The following is a 22241-nucleotide window of genomic DNA, read 5'->3' as shown; positions in this document are numbered from 1 at the left end:
ATATGGTAGTGAGTTCATTGGTATTTATGTCCCTATTATTCTAGTTATCTATATTCTTAATGACAACAGATATGTATGGATTTCATCATGTTTTTACTTGTAATTGAATGAACAATGTATCTATGGACTAATGGATGGAATGGAACTAAATGTGATAAGGCAACAATGCTTCATGGCGAATCTCAAATAAGTATGTGACCCCTATGCTCAGATTGGTTATTTATACCTGAAGAATACATATTTGTGATATGTTTGATGAAATGACTGTCATGGCTAGTAGGGGTCTAGTTAAGGTCTTAAAAAAGTATTTTATTTAGTACTGTCAGTTCCATGTTATTTTACTTTTAAGAAGAGATGGTTAAATTCTGGGCACTGACCTGTGCTTTGGGCCTAAAAAAGTGGCTCAAATCCCAAGGATGTTGACATAACACTAACTAAATGAGCCTGTGGATGCTAGCAGGCAAGCCTGTGAGAGCGAATCTAGCTTCTTGGAGGTTGTCATGCCTATAGCATGAGGGCAACTAAGGCTTAAGTTGTCCAAATATTTAGTGGGACCTAAGGGCAAGTTTTCTGAAGTGTTGGATTGGTTCCTGAGGATCCTGAAGTTGATGTTGAATGTATGTTCGTTATGTTTATGTCGATTTCACTTCCTTAAGGTCACATAGGAGGTCGAATCTAATCATAGTAGCCACTCATCGCATGTTTACCTTGACTTGACAATTGCTTGGGTAGATGTGGGAGGAGGGTGTTACAGAGTGGTAGCAGAGCATGATTCACCCCTCAGACTAGATAGGTTGTGTGTTAGTCATGTATTCATGTCAATTACATGTGTGTTACTTATGTTTGTAATCCATGTGCTTGCTGCATCTGCATGGTGTTGATCATGGATGTAGTGGTGTTGCCATGTGAAGTTTGATGGTGTCATCGTCATGAGTGTATGGTTGTATATGCATTTTTTATGCACACCATTGTTCAGATATTCACAAGTGCACATGATGTGGTTGTTGTTGTCATGCGTGAGATCATGGTTTACGTAGTTGATATGGTCATGCATTGGTGACTAGACCCTAGGTAGAATGATGTGGATATGGTTTTGTACTCATGTGTTATATGTCTATATGCAGTTGTTATGCATGCATGGTCTTGGTTATAGTTATGCATGAAATGTAGGTCTAATATGCATTTTGAAGTCATTGTATGCAATTTAGGTCATCATGATGCTATTGGTTGTTATGATGTTAATGTGTTGGCTGAGAGAGAGCAGGAGATGCAAATCATCATAGTGAGGTTGCAATAGTAAACTTTGGGATAAGAGTAGATCGTCATACATGTTTGCATGTTGGTCATGCAGGTAAGTAATTTAAGGATTTTTATATTCATTAGGTTTATGTACATGTCTTTTGATGTTATGGTTACGCACATGATAGATGATAGTTGATTAGAATATTCATGTGTACAAGTGTTATATAGTCATGAATGATAGTAACCTATGGTCGTATGCATTGTTATTATTGTTTTATGTTAGGTAACTTGGTGATTAGGTTATATGTTGTTGATGGGCATGATATATAACTTATTGTTATTATATGCTAGTAACTTGATGATTAGGGTTATTACATTAATATCTTGATGTTATATGCATTGTGTTGACCTAGATTGGCCTATGTAGATGGTTATGGTTATGATATTTAGGTATGAGTTGACTTATTGTGACATGGTGTTATACTAATCAAGACTGGTCGTACACATGTGATTGTTATGCATGAAGGACAAAAGTTTATAAGCTTATGATGTGAAAATTCTAAGTCAGTTACTGTTATGGATATCACGACCTTATTTATGTTTGAGTTGATATGTTGTGAATTTATATCGTGCTAACTAGATTGATTATGCAGACAAGATAATCTCCCCTGAGATACATTAAGGTATGATATTGCATATGTCATATAACTGGTGCTTGATTATTTGGATATGTCATCTATTTGGTGTTCGAGTGTTTGGTGTTTATTACATCATCTAGTTGATTTTTTTAACATGATATGGTTGCAAGTTGGTTGAATGTTTGATTAATTTCATAAAATGAGTATGTGTTCAAATGGTCTTTTTTTAAGGTGATTTTACTAACACATATGTGTTGAGAGAGTTGATATGTACTTGAATGTAGTTGATAGTTGTAGCATTATGTCTAATGACTATGAGTTGACTATGGGTTATGACATGATTGTTTGTAAACGTTGATTTCAAATTAATAGATATGATTGTCTTGATGTTTGGAACATGTGTGAGCAGTTACAGGAGACATGCTTGGTATTAGCATGACAAGGTAATAGTTGATGTGTTTATATAACTAACAGTTGGGTGATGTGACAACACATAGTAAGATTCTATTGCAACAAAGACAAAAGGCATAGGAAAGGAATTTGGAAAGAATTACTTTGGCTATGTTTGGGAAACCCCAATTCCAGAATAATGAGTGCTTTGCATGCATGAAGTCTTCTTAACCTTGATTTTGTTTGACAATATGTGGATATGTGCTAGATTCATGAACATGTACTTGACAGGTATATTCGCTAGTCTCTAGTTACATGTGGATCTATCAAAGGAATTGGAGTCCCTTGAGAGATGGCACAGATGAGCTATGTTATAAGGCAGCGTGATTGGCATAGCAAGATAAGGTAATTGGTTGTTGTGGCCTCAAAATTCTGCTGCCAAAACATGGGGGATAACCACCCGGTCCAGACCTTAAGACAACTCCTTTTCCATTTAAAGTTGTGGCTCCGACTAGGGATAATGGGACCAGTTTCCCAATGTGGGTTTTAAGATGAGAGTGGGTGGTTCATGAGTAATTTTCAATAGAATAATGATAATTAAATGACTTATTCTATGATGCAATTTCTCTAACTTAACTTATTCTAATATAAACTTGGGTGTTCTTGCATCATATGCGATCTACAAAGATATCCTTTTAACATGTGATAATAAATATTGAACACAATTAAATGGAGATGATAACGTAAAAGATAATTCCTTTGACTAAATAGTCAATCAAAGGAATTTATAAAATATATCACATGTCTAATGAGCTATATATGAAAATCAAAACAGTAGTTATGACATCAATACATAAGTGCAATTAATGCTTCACAGAAACAATAAATCTCACATAACATGAAAAGAAAGTTTTTCCACTAATTAAATGTAAATAGAATTATGCATACACAATAATAGTACTAGATGTGTGAAGTCATGCTCATTTGACAAATGACATAGACCAAATTCTTCCTTCAAATCAAATTGTCTCCCAAGAATACAGAAGTGCATCAATAAAGGAAAGTAATATGATATCTAAAATAAAAGATCATGTTCCATCATTTCACCAAAGGATTCACAAACTTACAATAGTGTGTTCTTTGCAAATGTTTTTGATAAAATTCTAGACCCTTCTCTAAATGCATGAGAAGGGTATAAATACTATTCTAACTAAGTATGCAAAAATAGATTATACAAAATTTGAGGAGGTTTCAAACAACCTTTGTCTTACATAGGTAACTAACTCCAAAAATAAATAGAGATCCACTAAACAGAACTAAGAGGATGACTTGTTGTCTACCAGCTTGTCCTTTAAATTGCAAATATTGATCATCGGTTGAATCAGAAAGAGGTGGCAACATCCTTTGAGTCACATGGAGGGAACAATTGAGGGTCATGATCTGGCTATGTGGCTTGACCAAATACTGCCAATACGACTCCCAGTTGGTCATAGTCAGTTTCGTAATTTCATCTCTTTGTTTCCCTGCTTTTTCTTGCCAGCCTTTACTCAGAGTAGTTAAGTTAGGCATTTCTTTCGAATTACCCTCCTTCATGAGATTGGTAGTGAACATGGTATGATTTAATGCCTTAATTATGTTCTTTGATACTCCAGCTACCCTCGCGACTGCCAGATTGGCCTGTTTTATCCTAGCATCCCAATTAGTGAAGAGAATGTCTTTGTGAGTTTCCTCAATATCAGGTAGATTGGCCTTCTTACCCTCTTATGATTCCTGCCATTCAATGAATTCGAAGATTTTGGTGTTTAAATCATTAAACTCCATTCTTCAATCAATGGCTCTATCAGTGAGCTGGTCGCTAGTAATCAGGTAGGGAGTGATGTGTGACAGCGTATGGCAGAAATACTCTTGCTGCTTGACTAGAAGAGAATTTAGTTATAGAGCCTCTTTGATGAATTCCTCAGTAGTATGAATATCCTTGTACCTGTCCAAGTGATCCGGGAGGATCCATTGATCCAAATGCACAAGTGTTCGAAGTGTCGTCATCAGTGTTCATAAGTGTCGTTTAGTGTCATTCAGTGTCATCATCACTTCAGTTCAGTTTTGACAGATCGACAATGTTGGGAATGATCAGGTTGTTTCAGGTAATGTTATGGTTTCATGGCGTTCAGTTGATGTGATGTTGTACATGGTTGTCGACTTATGTCATTAACAGTTCCACCAGGATTTGGTCGACGACATGTGTTTTGTCATTTGACTTTGCAGGATTTATGGTTGATATAGTTGATTGTGTAAAGGGTTCGAGTTAAAGTACCTAGTCGACGACATATTCTTGTCATCGTTACCAGTGTCAGTTTCAAAGATGTGATGGTCATTGTCATGCAACGTTGACGAATGGCGCATGGAGACCACAAGGATGTACCGAGGTCGATCGTCTAGTAAAGGCTTCAGTTTCGTCGTTGTCACTGTACAGAGCCGACATGGGTCTTTGAAAGTTAAACGAAACTTAAAACCTAAGCTTAGACCTAAACCCTAACTCCTAAGCTATCCTATTTATCTTTGTTACCCTGAGAATCCTAATTCACTCTTATCCTAAATCCTATTCTACACATCAAAATCATGTAATAAACCTATGCTAAGCCCTAATACATTATCCATGTATTCAAAACCCATTACCTAACCTAAACCATGTATTAAAAGTCCTTATACATAACATTATGTATTAAAAATACATTGGAAATTCACATTACCTAAGTCCTAAACCTATCGCATTCAAAACCTAAAGTTATAAAGTCCTAACCCTAGCTCTAAACCCTCTCAGCCTATGTTTAATGTAAAAACAAAACAAATTACATAAACAGTCCCCTAACCACAGACATGACCGCATCGACGGACCACCACCATGTGAACAGAAGGGTTAGCGCTAGAAAGTTAGCCATCAGGGTTGATTTAACCATTGGTTTGGAAACCATGTGGGAATTGTTAACATATGAACACTTTAACCACCACCGTCACCGTAACTGCAGAGTGGAACCAGTGGAGCACTAACAGCGGGTATTGGCCAACGCTCACATGAACAGTCATCAACCTCCGCCCAGTTTTCTCTGACAACTAGTGGTTTTAGTTATTATATGGTCTATTTGTGGGTTTTTATTGTTTAATTGATTTTAATTAATTAAATGACCATGACTAGGACTAAAGGTGGCTAAAGAAACCCTAAATCAACCCAGAAGTTAGTTGATTCAGTTCAAAGGTGGCCAAAGAGGTTATTATGCACCTAAAGGCCTTTTTAAGGTGAATTGTTCATTGGAGAACAGGAGGAGTACTTTCACCTTTTGTATGCAAGTTCTAGAGGGATAGAGGCGATTTTGTTTTCAGGATTTCAAGAGTATCGGGAGTCGAATTTGGAAACCATAAGCGGCGTTGGAAAGCTAGTTTAGAGAGCTATCTGATGACAGAGGTTAGAATTGCCTGTGTGCAAGTTCAGTCTGACTAAATCACTGTGTAATCCACTTCTTCTTCTCCTCATTCCTAATAAAACAATCGCCCATCTTGGAAGCGGACCCGGAGACGTAGTCCATCAGGGACGAACTTCGTAATCAATATTGCTATCTGGTATATCTATGTTTTCATTGTTTTCATTTTAGTTTTGCATCTTTTTTATGGTTTATCAACTGTCGCAAAGTGTTCTGCTTCAACAATCTTCCTCGTTTTCTGTGTTTTCGGTTATCATTCCATTCACTAATGGCTAATCAACTCTACATCAGTATTTAATATATGATCATATCAGATCATATAATTTGGTATCAGAGCAGGTTTTCATTTGTAGAGCTGCCATTGAATGTTAACTAGGTCAAAGTCGCAACGAGGAGAAGGAATCCTTGAGCAGATCAATCTAGAGATTGGAAAGTGATGAGTTGTTCAAAAAGAAACCATGTCAGGATCTGATGCAGGTGAAAACACTGAGACTAATATGAGTGAGGAACAGTTTCAGTAGGCATTCTTAACAATGTAGCAGATGTTGGGAGAATTGTACGAAGATAAGAAGGCGAGAGATGCAGCATCCTCTTCGAAGACATCGAAGAAGGACAAAGGAAAGAATGATAAACTTCCTTCACCTCCATCATCCTCTTCTTCTTCTTCCTCTTCCAGTGTAGCACCTAAAATGGATAAGAAACCTAAGAAATCATCTCTTTTGAAACTTGATGTTAAATTTGGGTTACCTGTTTATGATGGTGAAATGAATCCTGAAAAGTTAGATAACTGGATAAAGCAATTAGAAGTGTATTGTCGTATTCAGAACATTTCTAAAGATAAAACTAAAATTCAATTAGCTACACTTAGAATGGGGGGAATAGCTTTAATATGGTGGGAAAGCAAAACTCAGTTAGATGTAAAGCAAATAGGAAAAGTTATCTCTTCATGGTCTAAGTTTTTGAAAGCTCTTAGGAAACAGTTCTATCCTTTAGGATACATGCAACAAGCTGTTATTGATTGGTAGCACCTAAGGCAAGGTAAAGGGTAGAGTGTTTAGGAGTTTACTCATGAATTCAGGAAGAAAGTGTTGGCATTTGGTATTTCATTGGATACATGAGAAACTTTGTTAAAATATATCGACAGTTTACATTCATATTTGCAACATACTTTATTAATGCTTAATCCTGATGATTTTGACGAGTGCGTGTTCAGGCCATACATATTGAATTAGGTGGCAGACAATTCAAGTTGTCATCTCAGTCATCCAAAGAGATGGAAAACATAGATTCCAGAAATAGTAAGGGGAACATTTCGAAGAGAAAGAAATCAACGATCGTTCAGAAGGAAAGACCTACCTATTCTCATTGCCAGAGAATTGGTCATGATGAATCGAAGTGCTGGAAACTTCATCTAGAACTTAAGCCCAAAGAGTTCCTTAAGGTGAAGGATGAAAAGAAGGCTAATGCATCAATCTAGCAAGACCTCAATTCAGATTCAGGTGATGAACGGAAAATAACCACCATGGTTACGATAGGTAAAACTTCTGATACTGGTTCAAGTTCAAAATCTAATGTATCTTCTTCAAACACAAATCCTCCACATGAGGATAAATGAGTTGAACTCTTCCACATAAGGATAACTGCTAAGCATACAAAGATTGACACAATGTTTGACAGTGGATCGCAAGCAAATTTAATCTCTAAGCATATAGTTAATCAATTGGGATTGGAAACACAAAATCATCCAAGACCATACCCATTAGGTTGGATTAATAAATCAACTCAGACACATGTCACAAAGCAGTGTTGGTTAAAATTTGTAATTACATCTAAGTACATTGATGAAGTGGAATTAGGTGTGGTCCTGGTAGACATTTGTGGAGTTGTCTTAGGGAGTCCTTATCTTTATGATAGAGATGCAGTGTTTTACAGAAGAGAACATAAATATCACCTAAAGAAAGAAGGGGTTGAATTTATTGTTAGGGCACATAAAGTCAAATCAAACTTGGATTTAGTTGTTTCAAATCAATTTAAGTAGTTTATAAGTTCAAGTAAATATGTACTCATGATTATTAAGGAACAACATAAGGTTGATTGTTCAAGATGCGAGATTCAGTTTATAGATCAATTGGTTAAGGTGGTTAATTCTTTTCCAAGAAGTCTTATTCATGAACAGGATAAGCAACATGAGATACATTTAATGTCCTACAAACATCTTCTTAAAGACAAAATGAATCTCAATTCATTCATTCAACTGAATTCTAGAAGCTATCATCATCAACAGTGTATTGCAGGGAATGGTACATGTGAGTCTAATCAAAGAGTTGTTTTAGATGGTATGTTTATTTTCAGTTTTAGGGGTGCAGGTCAGTATTGGGAAAAGTCAGTGTCACATTTATTTAGCATTGCATCATCATTTCATGCTTTTAGAAGTAATGAAACCTCTCTTCAAGTGGAGAGGAAGTCTATAAGTTTTCATGACAAAGCATTTTCAAAAGTAGATCTAAAGTTTCCTTACCAAGGTTTGAAAACTAATGCATTAACTGAAAGTGTAAGTCAATGGAAAAATCAGTTAATAGACATAGTGATTCAAGTAATTCAACAATTACTTAGATACTTTCAGAATCAAACTAAGTTGCAAAAGTCTTTTCATCATAGGTGGATGAGTTATGGTCAACAAGTTCACTTAGTAATCAGTCAACAAGAAAGTAAATCAAGTCAAGTAATTGATATGAAATCAAAATCAAAGGAGTCTTTGAATATTTTAGTTATTCTGGAAAGTAGATTGTTAATACCCATCAGATGTATTGAACAAAGTTCTACAAATACTTTTTTCAAAGATGTTTTTGAATCACTAACTCATGATTCTTCGTGGAAAGAATCTAATTGCCATGTTGATAAGAGGTTGTTTACCCATCGTCGCAAATTGTACATACTGCGGATGGAAGAAACAGGTCACCAAATCAAAATGTATCATGGTCAGCATCATCAGGGTCATTGCATGTAGATGATTGATCGAATGTATTGGTACATCATCAGGTCAATATGGAAAGAGAGGGAGTTCTACCCTCATCGACTAATTGGTTAGTCAAACATTTGTGGTCCAAAAGCTTTCAAGTGGAGAGGAATGATCTGGGAGGATCCATTGATCCAAATGCACAAGTGTTCGAAGTGTCGTCATCAGTGTTCATAAGTGTCGTTTAGTGTCATTCAGTGTCATCATCGCTTTAGTTTAGTTTCGACAGATCGACAGTGTTGGGAATGATGAGGTTGTTTCAGGTAATGTTATGGTTTCATGGCATTTAATTGATGTGACGTTGTACCTGGCTATCGACTTATGTCATCGACAATTCCACCAGGATTTGGTCGACAACATGTGTTTTTTCGTTCGACTTTGCAGGATTTATGGTTGATATAGTTGATTGTGTAAAAGGGTTCGAGTTAAAGTACCTGGTCGATGACATAGTCTTGTCATTTTTAGCAGTGTCATTTTCAAAGATGTGATGGTCGTCATCGTGCAACATTGACGAATGGCGTACGGAGACCACAAGGATGTACCAGGGTCGATCATCTAATAAAGGTTTCAGTTTCGCCGATGCTACTGTGCAGAGCCGACATGGGTCTTTGAAAGTTAAACGAAACCTAAAACCTAAGCCTAGACCTAAACCCTAACTCCTAAGCTATCCTATTTATCTTTGTTACCCTAAGAATCCTAATTCACTCTTATCTTAAATCTAAGCCCTAAATCCTATTCTACACATCAAAATCATGTAATAAACCTATGCTAAGCCCTAATACATTATCCATGTATTCAAAATCCATTACCTAACCTAAACCATGTATTAAAAGTCCTTATACATAACATTATGTATTAAAAATACATTGACAAATCACACTACCTAAGTCCTAAACCTACCGCATTCAAAACCTAAAGTTATAAAGTCCTAACCCTAGCTCTAAAACCTCTCAGCCTATGTTTAATGTAAAAACAAAACAAATTACATAAACAGTCCATTAACTGTAGACATGGCTGCAATCGGGGGACTGCCACCATGTGAACAAAAGGGTTAGCACTAGAAAGTTAGCCATCAGAGTTGAGTTAACCGCTGGTTTGGAAACCACATGGGAATTGTTAGCATATGAACACTGTAACCACCACCGTCACCGTAACCGCAGAGCGGAACCAGTGGAGCGCTAACCACGGGTATTGGCCAACGCTCACATGTGTAGTCATCAACCTTCGCCCGGTTTTCCCTGATAGCTAGTGGTTTCGGTTATTATATGGTCTATTTGTGGATTTTGATTATTTAATTGATTTTAATTAATTAAATGACCATGACTAGGCCTAAAGGTGGCTAAAGAAACCCTAAATCAACCCAGAAGTTAGATGATTGAATCTAAATGTGGCCAAAGAGGTTATTATGCACCCAAAGGCCTTTTTAAGGTGAATTGTTCATTGAAGAACAGGAGGAGTACTTTCAGCTTTTGTATGCAAGTTCTAGAGGGATAGAGGCGATTTTGTTTTCAGGATTTCAGGAGCATCGGGAGTTAGATTTGGAAACCGTAAGCGGCGTTGGAAAGCTGGTTCAGAGAGTTATCTGATGACAGAGGTTAGAATTGCATATGTGCAAGTTCAGTTTGACTAAATCACTGTGCAATCCACTTCTTCTTCTCATTCCTAATAAAACGGTCGCCCATCAAGAGAAAGCAGACCGGAGACGTAGTCCATCAGGGACGAACTCCGTAATCGATATTGCTATCTGGTATATCTATGTTTTTGCTTTTTTAATTTCAGTTTTGCATCTTTCTTATGGTTTATTAGTTGTCGTAAAGTGTTTTGGTTCAGTAATCTTCCTCATTTTCCGTGTTTTTGGTTATCATTCCATTCACTAATGGCTAATCAACTCTACATCAGTATTTAATATATGATCATATCAGATCACCAAGGATTGCTGTAATTCCTAGAGTTGCATGTTTTGGGCCGATAAGCCAGCTTCATGGCTTATTTTCAAGACTTCCATGTCCTGCTACAATTGTGCGAGCTGCTCGGCTGCCTGCTTGTTTGTGTTTGCTTTTTTTGTCTCGAGCTCTTGTTCGAGATGCACAATTCTTTCCTCCCTTTCCTTTAGCAGAGTAGACACCTTAGTAGCCTTATTCATAGTGGTCAACATGTATTTTCCTGTGAATTGTGATAGTCTAGTCAAGTTTTTGGTTCAATTGAAAGGCATGTCCTTCCAAACAATGTCCATTGGCTCATATCCAGGTGAGAATTTGGGTGCATCTACCCTTCTCCTTTTCCTTTTCCTTCAGACTAAAACCTTGTGGAGAGGGCTATAGAATACATCAAGTGGAGGTATCTCTGTCACTTTCAGAACAATTTCTGATGTGGGCAGAGCAGGGATGATTTCAGCATGCTAAGATTTATTGCTTCTTAATCCATAGGTGTAGACTATTCACCGACAGACTTGGGCTCTATATCTTGATGAATTTTCATAGGAGTCTTGAATTCCTCTGTTTCTTGAGTATTTGGAGCTTTGACAATGTCTTGAAATTTCTGATTGAATTGATCCCATTCCTACTCCAAACTAGTGCCTTGGGCTTTTGAACTTGTCTCTGTGGCCAGAGTGTCCATTACCTATTTTTCGGCTGGCTTCCCACTCGACTCAGTTGTATTGTCTGCATCTTAGACTTTCCCTGTGTCTGTTGTATTCTCAGTGTTTACCTGAGAGTACCTTTGAGAGCTAGGGTTGCACTATTGACAATGTTACTTGGGGTAGGCTTATCCTCGGGCTTTAATAGATGCATTGGAAAGACCTGAAGCCTCTCATTCCTAAATTCCCAAAATCTTCCAAAATCTTCGGGTTTCAGGTTATCCTTTTCCCATTCAAGTGCTTGCTTGAAAGAAACTATTGACTCTAACAAATCCTGAAAGTAATTATCTCCATGATTGTATGCCTTGAGATTTAGTCCTGTAGTGACATTGTATGCCACTTTGTTTGGATCAAATTGCCTTGTAGGCAATGTATGAAGACCGAGGGCTTCCATTTGTGCTGATTCCTTAGTCTCATGAACAATATTAGCTAAAGTAAAAGAGTCACATTTGATAGTGAAAGTAGGCCATAATGACTTCTTGCCATCTTTAAGAACTTTAGTCAAGCCCTTTCCCACAGTCTGGTAGGCATTCTCCCTTGCTAATAGCTTATTAGAAACATATAAGGGAAGGACATGTGGATCAATAGTGCTACCAAAAACCCTAATGTAGGTGAACCATTCCTCAATGAAATACTTGCCTACAACAAGCAAGTCTCCTACAGCTTCTTAGGAAAACCTAGGGGATTTCTTATTGAAAATCATTTGGTGTAGGGGCAACATGATAGAATGGAATATCTTGTAGAAGTGAGGTACGTAATGCGATTCCCATATTTGTTTATGAATGAGATGAATTGGGTAAGGATCTTGTATGGTCCATTTCCAATCCATGGTTGGAAATGTCATGCAAAAACAGATAGCATTGATAATATAAGCACAAAAATAGAAGAGAGGGAGGTTGTCTGAAGAGTAGGCTTTCTTTTGTTGATATTCAGTAATGGAGGTGGCTAAGTTGTCTAATAGGAAAGAAGGCCAATTCATGATATAGGAATTAACACAAGAATCGACCAAGAGAATCCATTCTATTGAAAACTTAGTGTTATTTGGCAGTCCATACAGTCTACATAACATTGCTGCTGCATAATTTTAGGGTTTGCAAAGAGGCTATTGCATACATACCCAATTTTTCATACTTGAATTTTTTGTCTAACATTCTCCAAGTCTGAATTAACTTGAAGGGGTCTAGATTATTCTTTGTGAAGTTAGCCACAATTGTGTTGTCGTAGATTTCTTGTGGGTCAGGTATGTGATACATAGCCTTTAAGTCTTCTGCCCTGAACGAACGTATGAGCTCCATCCTCGAATTCTTGAACTGCCTATCTTAAATGATAAGGTTTTCTACCACCCATCTGATCATGTTTATGTAGGGAAGGATTTTGGCTCTTGCTCCTATCCTATGAAGGAAAGAATAGGAGGCATCCATGCATTGAGGTCCTGAAGGCTTTGTCGACCCAGTTGTTTCTCTCATAACAGTAATTTTATGACGCTCGTCCTCCAGCCTGTTGTAAATTACTTCCCAAGCCGTTGCACCTCCAACTGCATCATAGATTGTATCAGAAAAGATAAGAGCCATGTTTGTATCCTCTGTCTCAACAATGGTCTTCTTAGTTTACTTCTGCATCATATTTCTTAAGGAAATGTCTTTTGTCACTTGCCTGAAACAAACAAGATATATCAGTGCAGATGATATGAAGTAATTCAGACTGAAATCCTCTATGAAATGACCTTGGATCATGGGAAAGGTTTTTATGAGATATTCGATTATAACTATCCATAACCTGGAGAATGATTATCCTCCCTCGGGCTGCTAAACATTTAATAACCTGTCAAATTGTTTGTTCTTATTATTTAAAACATAATTATTCCGTACGCTTTATCTCCTTAATCATAGATCGTGGTCTTTAAAGGGGTTCCATGTAATGCTTATCACATATATCGGGTGAAATGGGATTGTGAAATTCACAATATCGCATTTCACAAATTGTTAACATTTGTCCTAAGGAATGTTCAAGTTTTTTGCGAATTGAAAAATGCGATTGCACAGTGACAAGATGAGGTTATTGCAGCGGGAGACCTTTTCACATATCACAATTTTGTAAAGGATTTATAAAATAGTGATGTGAAAAAAAACGATATGCGATTTGCGATATAAGTTTCCTCCTTAGCTCATTTTGCAAGGTTTAGCTTTTCTTTAAAGTTAGGCATTGTTGTCCTAGGCTTAAAATTTTAAAAAGGGTCCCCATTTATAACTCAAATGGTAGCTATTGTTAGATAAAAATGGGGGGTTTGTTTTGTAGTACAACAATTGGCGATCCACTTGGGAGAACTAGTTATCTCTGAGTAGTTTTATGAAATTTCTAGTAACTTTCAAAGAAATTGGAGTTATAAGAATAATGATTTCATGAGTTATAAGGTAAACAACATTTCTCTTGAATCACCATTACTTGTTTAGTCCCATTTGCTTAATTACTTCACCCTTGTAATTATAGAAATATGAATGTTAGTATCAGCCAATAATAAGGTTTAAAATGATATAGTAGGTGCCCCCTGTAGATTAGTTTTTTGTTTTTTACTCATTTATCATAGATAGAGCCTCTGCTGCCAGCAGCCATTCATAGCCTCGACAGGGTTACCTTTTAAGGAACAATGATCCATTATCCCATCTGTATGAATTTTTAGATTTCAAAATGATATTCGTTTGAATTGAATCTCTCTTGGACTTTGTCCCTTCCTTTTTACCTTTTGAATGTAATCTTTTTCCTTAAAAGACATTGTCTAGGCATGGTAACCTACTGATGACAATGCCATTCACTGGTTGTAAATAAACTGAACAAGCTAGCTCTTGATGAGACCCCTTGTCTTGTTATCAAGAAGATCATTAGCTATTACCCTATTTTGATATGCAGTATTGGTATTATCAGTTTTAATTACTTCCCTATGAACATGGTAAACGAGCTCATAATGAGACTCTTTATCTTTTAAGTTTTTTATATTTTAGAATTACACTCTGAAAAAGGAAAATTTTAACAGATGGGGTGGGGCATTGGCCATTTTAAGGGTTTTGGGTGATAGTGATAGAGTTTTTAAGATACTTCTCTGCAGGGAGTCCTTGCTAGGTTAAATATTCTTTTCTTGACTCATAACAAAACCTTCATATCCTATAAAGATACTTGAGTTTTTCGTGAAATAAATGTTTTTAAGCAAGATTAAGTTTTTCCAAAGGGATGAAGTTTATTTTAGTACTCAAATGTCCTAATTGTTCCTTTTAACTCCTATTTTCTTATAAAAGTGAAAAATCAGAAATGTTATCAAAGACTTATTTTGAAAAGCCAGGAGTAAATACTAGTTAACCGTTATTTTCCTAAAAAGAAATATATTACAAAATTGGAAGAGGTTATCTCCTAAGAAAAGTACCTTTTCAACATTTTCCCATTAATGGGCAAATAATCTTTCCTACCAGACAAGTCTTGTAAAAGAAACGTTGATGGTCCAATTTTTTCAATAATTTGAAAAGGGCCAAGCCATAGTCTTTGGAATTTGGTATGTCTACCTTTTTCCTCATGTGCCTTGTCCCATTTCAGAACTAAGTCACCTACTTCAAAGGATTTTTTACTAGCAGAAGTTGTATCAAAAGAAGCTTTGACTAATTGTTGATGATGGAAGTGGGTTTCTTTAGCCTTTTCTCTTTCTTCTTCGAGTTTGAGAATTTGAAATTGTCTAGCCTGGAGAGAAGATGAAGGGATTTCATTGATAAATTGTACTAGGGAAAGAGATGGGATTGCTATGTTTGTGGGAAGAACAACTTCTTTTCCATAAACTAAAGCAAAAGGAGAAGAACCAATAGAGGCTTTCTGAGTAATCCTGTCTGCCCATAGAGCAAATGTTAATGCTTTATGCCAATTCCTATGATTTTGATCAATAGTTCTTTTGATAATTTTGATGAGGTTTTTGTTTGTTGATTCTACTAATCCATTACCTTGAGGATAATAATTAGCTGAATATTTTAACTTGAAACCTCGCTTAAGAGAGAATTCTACCATTGCATTCCCAGAAAAGTAAAATGCATTGTGAAACATTAAAGCTGAGGGTAAGCCAAATCGGGTAATTATGTACTGATCAATAAAATCCGTGATGTTTTCTGTATTAGCTATCTTTAATGGGACAGCTTCTACCCACTTAGTAAAGTAATTAGTAGCTATAAGGATGTACTTATGCTGCTTGGAAGAGTTAGGAATAATCTCACCAATTATATCTAATCCCCATTGTTCGAATGGTTGTTGGATGTTAACTGGTTGTAAAGGGAATGCTGGCTTTCTTTCTCTTCCGGCCATAGTTTGACAAGTTTTGCACTTCCTTGCATATTCATGTGCATCTTTAAATATCATTGGCCAATAATATCCTGCATGCAGGATTTTGTGAGCAGTGGTATTTCCTCCAAAATGTCCTCCAGCTGGTCCATCATGTAATTCCTGCATGACCTTCTCAGCTTTAGGTTTCTCTAAGCATCTTAGCAATACTGAATCATAATTATTCCTAAACAATACGTCATTGACTAGCTCATACTGATTTGACTTTAATCTTAAATCTCTCTTTGTTTTATAATTAAGGTGCATAGGAGCATATCCATTTTTAAGATAAAATTTCAAATAAGCATATTGTGATTGCGTATCGCTGAGGCTTACCTCTGATATTTGCACTTCATTACCCTAATCTTTTTCTGATGGAAATTGCAAATCTCCTGTTAACATCCTGCAAAAACCTTGGCTCGTGACAATTTTAGTTGGCTGGATTTCTACATCATATTCTTGGAGTGCAATTACCCAATTAGCTCTTTTCTCCCCTACTTCTCTTTGAATCAGTAGTTGTCTTACTGCAAGGTAGGGTACAACTATCTTTGTATGGGTTTTAAGAAGAAAAGGTCTGAAATGCTTCATAGTTTTAAAGACTACAAATGCTTGCTTTTCTACAACTGAATAATTTAATTCGACACCTTGTAAGTTAGAACTGAAAAAGGAGATGGGTGCCTCAACATTTCATCGTTCCACTGTGTCAAAACTGTAACATACGAAGTATCAGATGAAAAAGTATATAATACAAAGGGTTTGAGATAGTCAGGAGTTTTTAATGAAGGGGCATTAATAATGGCTTTCTTTATCAACTTAAATGAATCTCTTTCATCCTTGTTCCATTTGAAAACTGCATTTTTTCTTATCATCACTTGAAGGGGTAAGACTATTTGTGAAAAATCCGGGACAAATCATTTAACAAAATTTATTTGGCCTAGGAATAATTGCATGATTTTCTTATTGTGTGGGAGGGGAATTTTTTCTATTTCTTGGACTCTATCAGGATCGATGTAAATTCCTTTCTTGGATAGTATAAACCCATGGAGTTTTCCTTGTGGTAAAGCAAAATAATATTTCTTGGGGTTTAAGGAAATGCCATATTTCATGCATCTTTCAAAGATGTGCCTGAGGTCACTTAAATTATTTTTCTTATCCTTGTAATAGACTGTGATATAATCCAAGTAAATAACAACCAATTTATTAATTAGACCTCTAAAGGCAATGTCCATAGCACGTTGAAATGCGGCACCAACATTTATGAGTCCAAAAGGCATTTTATGATAAGCATATGTTCCCCACTTGGTCCTGAATGTTGTCTTTAATCTGTCATCTAGATGCACAAGGATTTGATTATATCCTGAGAATCCATCTAGAAAAGACATTAATTCGGAACTTGCAATTGATTGCAGTACCTGTTCCATAGTAGGCAGAGGAAAATTATCCTTTTGGCAAGCTTTGTTTAGGTTTCTAAAATCAATGCAGATCCTAATATCACCGTTCTTTTTCCTCAAAGGTACCATATTCGATACCCATTTAGAATGTCTGGCAGGGAAGATTATCTTGGACTTCAGAAGCTTTTTCAATTCCAATTTAATTTGAATTTCAAGGTTCGGGTGAATTTTTTGAAGATTCTACTGAATTGGTTTTTCATTTGAAGTCATGGGTATGGTATGTTGAATTATAGAGGTATCATAGGTTTTGAGATATTCATAATCCCAAACGAACACACCTTTATATTTTTTCAATGACCTAATGAATGATGCTCTTTCTTGAGATGTTAGGTCAAGACCTAGGTTGATATTTTGAGGTTTCTCATTTGATCCTAGGTTTACTACTTCAAATCTCAGAGTAGAACTTTGAGTTTTGGAGTTAGTAATTTTCTTGAATCTATCTTTCAAATCATAAATATCTTCCATCTTAACCACAAACTTAGGAATTGGGTTTAGATCAAGATTATTTTTTATTTCTATATCATGCTCATGCTCATCTATGATCTGCTCTTCATATGATCCTTCTGATGTAAGGAAATTTACTATATCTGCATCATTATTGAATACTCTCCAATTTGTTATATTGTCGGGAATAGATGGCCTAAATATTAATTCTATTGAAAATCTGTCTAGACTAAAGTCTTCTGATGGTATAAGTCTAGATGCCACATTGGCAAGTAAGTCAGCACTTGCATTTTGGAGTCTAGGGATTGAAGAAATGTTGAAAGCAGAAAAATGAGAAGTCAATTTCTGAGCTAAAGATTGATAGTGTTTAAGATGCCTAGAAACGCAGTGAATTGTATTTCTCACCTGTTTCACAATTATTTCAGAGTCACCATAGACTCGAAGGTATTTGACATTAATACTGATGGCTTTATATAGTCCTTGGATCAATGCTTCATATTCGGAGATATTATTTTTATACTGAAATTCAAGTCTGTAGGCCAACATAATTTTCTCTCCTTGCAGATTAATCAAAATGCATCTTGCACCTGCACCGTCTTCTGATTTAGAACCATCAAAATAGAGAGTCTAGAACAGAGAGTCATTATAAACTTTATCAACTAAATTTAAACACTTGGAAGCATCTATTTGTGAGAAATTCTCAATTTGAGAAACTACAACATTATCTAAAAAGGGAGACTTTTGAGCATTAAAAGATCCTAAAGAGGACTCTATTAAATAGTTTCCAATGATGTTATTAGTGAAGGCAATAGGTTCATTGCTTCCCTCAAGGTCTGTGACTGTATACTTCATGAATTTTTCTCGATCTACCCTGATTTGGTTTGGTTTACCATTGTGTGGCAACCACATGTGAGACCAGTCAGTTGCAAAATAACCGTGCAACTTTTCAGACCAATCCTTGCTGAGAATCAAACCATAAAATTCAGGGATATCAACCACCAATATATCAATTATTTGTGAAACTTTTGGATTAGAGGAAAGCCTAATTGAAATTGATGTTATTTCTCCAAGTACCTCTACTTTCGTCCTGTCTAACTGAACTATGTGTACTGCAGATTTTTGAGGTGTAATGTTCAATTTAGTACACACAACGCTTAGCATTATGTTTGAGGAGGCTCCTAAGTCAACAAGGTAGTTATGAACATTCCTGTTGAAAATTTCATAAGTAAGTAGAAAGGGAGGGACATGAGAAATAGATCGATCGCCAATCAGAACTAGATCTGAAGGATCTACTTTATTTGAGGATGAAGGAGGTTTTCCCATATTGTAGGTGGCTTGAGTAACTACAACAGATGGTAGGGGAGATACTGGAACTGATTTCAATTATCTTAACATGATTTTCTGTTGCTATTTGAGTTTAGTGAGCTCATGCACCGTGATGTTAGCTCTGTTCTTTTTTATGTCTTCCACTATATTGTATTCGACTGTATCTGAGATTACCAACATTTTTGAAGCATTCGGGGAGTCTGGAGGAATAGGGTCAGTTTGGCTGGTTTTAGATTTCTTAGTTACTATTTTCTCTTTTGCAGGAGTAGCAATTTTTTGCTTCTGATTAGTGGTAGATGTGTCAGGAGAATTTTTGCTTCTGGTAGTTACTGCCATTGCTTGTGCCTCTTCTTCAATTTGGATAATAAAATCCCACATCCCATTTAGTTCAATTTATTCTTCTGTTTCAACTTCTTCATCATTTGGTGAATCTTCTACTGATTCTTGGTCAGATTCAGCATTTGAAATTGTGTTTGGAGGTTGTGATGCAGAAGATGAGTTGCTTTTGAATAATCGGAAAGGTCTTTTAGGAGCAGAAGATTCTGCGACCTGTTTTTTAATCTCTACCATTTCATTTGACATTGTTTTTAACACTTTCTGAAGGCCTTCTAGATCAAAAGGGTCCTTTGAATTTTTCTTTTTAGAGTCATCTTTAAATGTTACTTTCTTAGTCTTCCTCTCATCTGTTTGTGATATTTTTTCTAAAGCTAAGATTCTTCTTTCTACAGACAGGGCTTCTTTCATGTTTTCTACAAGGGTAGCCTTATTGGCCCTATCTACAAAGATTGCAATATTAGAAGGAAGAGATGATATATACCATTCTATTTGTACATCTACAATAGGTTTAGAGGCAGTTGGGATTTTATTTAGCAATTTGTTAAATCTGGAGTTGAAATCTTTTATCTTTTCATCTGTATTAGCTTTTAAATTAGAAAGATCATTGATCAAGGGTGCTACAGTTCTGTCATCACCAATTTTTGCAAGAAATACTTCTTGAAAACTATCCTAGTCTCTAATTGAACCTGCTGGAAGGGAAAAATACCAAGATCCATTAGATGCTTGGAAGGTATAAGGAAACAGTGTGATTACAACATCGTCAAGTGCAACCCCATTGAGATTCATGGATAACATAAAATTGTTTATATGTTCTTCGACCGGGAGAGCATAATCAGGATTATACTTAGGCAACCATTTTTCTGGATTTGCTGGGAACGCATTTGGATTTGCAGCGAGGACAACACTAGGATTCGTCCAAGGTTGAGCAGATTGATTGGCCATAACTTGAGTTGAGGATTGAGAAAATGGGAAGGTCAGTCATGAGGTAGGTATAGATGGAAAAGAACTTACCACTGGGTTAGTACCGATAATTGTAGTACTAACAGGGGAAGTGGATATTTGAGAATTAGTGGATTGAGTAGAAGTGGATGAAGGAATAGATAGGTGGAAAGGTGAAGTGATCTTGCTACTATCTGATTTGGATACTAATGAAGTGACTTTCCTATGTCGTGGAGGGATAGGGAACTCAAAAGGAGTGACCCCAAGTTTTTCACTTTACAGTCTAGTCAATACACCAATTTTTTGTAATAAGGAAGTAACACTTTCTTCACATAATTTGGGTCTCTCTGGTTTTTCAATAGAAATGGATATCTATTCCAATTTTTGTATCAAATAATGAACTTCAGGAGATTCAGGAATATAATATAGAGATGGTGGTTGTCTTACCACTTCAGGAGAGGAGGGAGATGTTTCTACAACTTCAGATTCCTGGTCAGGGATTCTGAACGAGATTTAGAAGGTATAGAAGTGGTGGAGGGGTTTTGACTCTTGTGAATGCTTTTCGAATGATATTTTGGTTTATATACCATTCACAGCTGAACTCCCTCCTTCTAGTGCCAAAATGTTGCGGCCTCAGAATTCTGCTGCCGAAACATGGGGGATAACCACCCGGTATGGACCTTAAGACAACTATTTTTCCGTTTAAAGTGGTGGCTCCGACAGGGGATAATGGGACTAGTTTCCCAATGTGGTTTTTAAGATAAGAGTGGGTGGTTCATGAGTTATTTGCAATAGAACAATGATAATCTAAATGACTTATTCTATGATGCAATTTTTCTAACTTAACTTATTCTAATATAAACCCGGGTGTTCTTGCATGATATGCAATCTACAAAGATATCCTTTTAACATGTGATAATAAAGATTGAACACAATTAAATGGAGATGATAACGTAAAATATAATTCCTTTGACTAAATAATCAGTCAAAGGAATTTATAAAATATATCGCATGTCTAATGAGTTTTATATGAAAATCAAAACCTAAGTTATGCCATCAATACAGAAGTGCAATTAATGCTTCACAGAAACAATAAATCTCACTTATAATTCATGAAAAGAAATTTTTGCCACTAATTAAATGTAAACAGAATTATGCATACATGATAATAGTACTAGATGTATGACGTCATGCTCATTTGACAAATGACATAGACCGAATTCTTCCTTCAAATCAAATTGTTTGCCAAGAATACAAAAGTGCATCAACAAAGGAAAGTAGTTTGATATCTAAAAGAAAAGATCATTTTCCATCATTTCACCAAAGCATTCACAAACTTACAATAGTGCATTCTTTGCAAATGTTTTTGATAAAATTCTAGACCCTTCTCTAAATGCATGCGAAGGGTATAAATACTATTCTAACTAAGTATGAAAAAATAGATTATACAAAATTTGAAGAGGTTTCAAAAAACCTTCCTCTTATATAGGCAATTAACTCCAAAAATAAACAGAGATCAACTAAACAGAACTAAGAGGATGACTTCATGTCTGCCAACTTGTCCTTTAAATCGCAAATATCGATCATCGATTGAATTTGAGGAGGTTGCCCGAAATGAGATTTGAGTTGTCTTGTAAATATTGCATCAGCAAGAGGTGGCAACATCCTTTGAGTCGCATGGAGGGAAAAGTTGAGGGTCATGATCTGGCTATGTAGCTTGACTAGATATTGCCAATACGACTCCTAGTCAATCGTAGTCAATTTTGTAATTGCATCTCTTTGTTTCCCCACTTTTTCTTGCCAGCATTTACTCAGAGCAGTTAAGTTAGGGATTTCTTTCGAATTACCCTCCTTCATGAGACTGGCAGCGAACAGGGTATGATTTACTACCTTAATGATGTTCTTTGATACTCCAGATGCCCTCGTGACTACCAGCTCGACCTATTTTATCCTAGTATCCCAATCAGTGAAGAGGACATCTTTGTGAGTTTCCTCAATCTTGGGTAT

Source organism: Pinus tabuliformis, chromosome 2_1 (assembly GCF_031772625.1).
Source record: "Pinus tabuliformis cultivar Carrire ecotype Pingquan chromosome 2_1, CPIR1, whole genome shotgun sequence".
NCBI classification, from domain to species: Eukaryota; Viridiplantae; Streptophyta; class Pinopsida; order Pinales; family Pinaceae; genus Pinus; species Pinus tabuliformis.
This window is presented reverse-complemented; position numbering follows the sequence as displayed.